The following is a 243-nucleotide window of genomic DNA, read 5'->3' on the forward strand; positions in this document are numbered from 1 at the left end:
GCTCCGCGCGCTGGACTCGAGATTAAAAAATGATACCGCGATTCATCCAAACCCAGATAAACGCGCTGTCTGTAAGACTCGGGTGTGTTTGGGTGTCAGTCTGATTCCAGTCAGGGGTTGCTGGTCTGGTCGTGTAGAGGGTTAAGTTGTGCTGTGATCCGGGCGCACACTGACAGCGCAGATGAGCGCGTCTTGAGCTTTTGTTGCAGGAGGGTTGAGCGCAGCGGTGCGCCGTAGAGCTGC

Source organism: Sinocyclocheilus anshuiensis, unplaced genomic scaffold, assembly GCF_001515605.1.
Source record: "Sinocyclocheilus anshuiensis isolate Anshui unplaced genomic scaffold, SAMN03320099.WGS_v1.1 scaffold108, whole genome shotgun sequence".
Classification (NCBI taxonomy): domain Eukaryota; kingdom Metazoa; phylum Chordata; class Actinopteri; order Cypriniformes; family Cyprinidae; genus Sinocyclocheilus; species Sinocyclocheilus anshuiensis.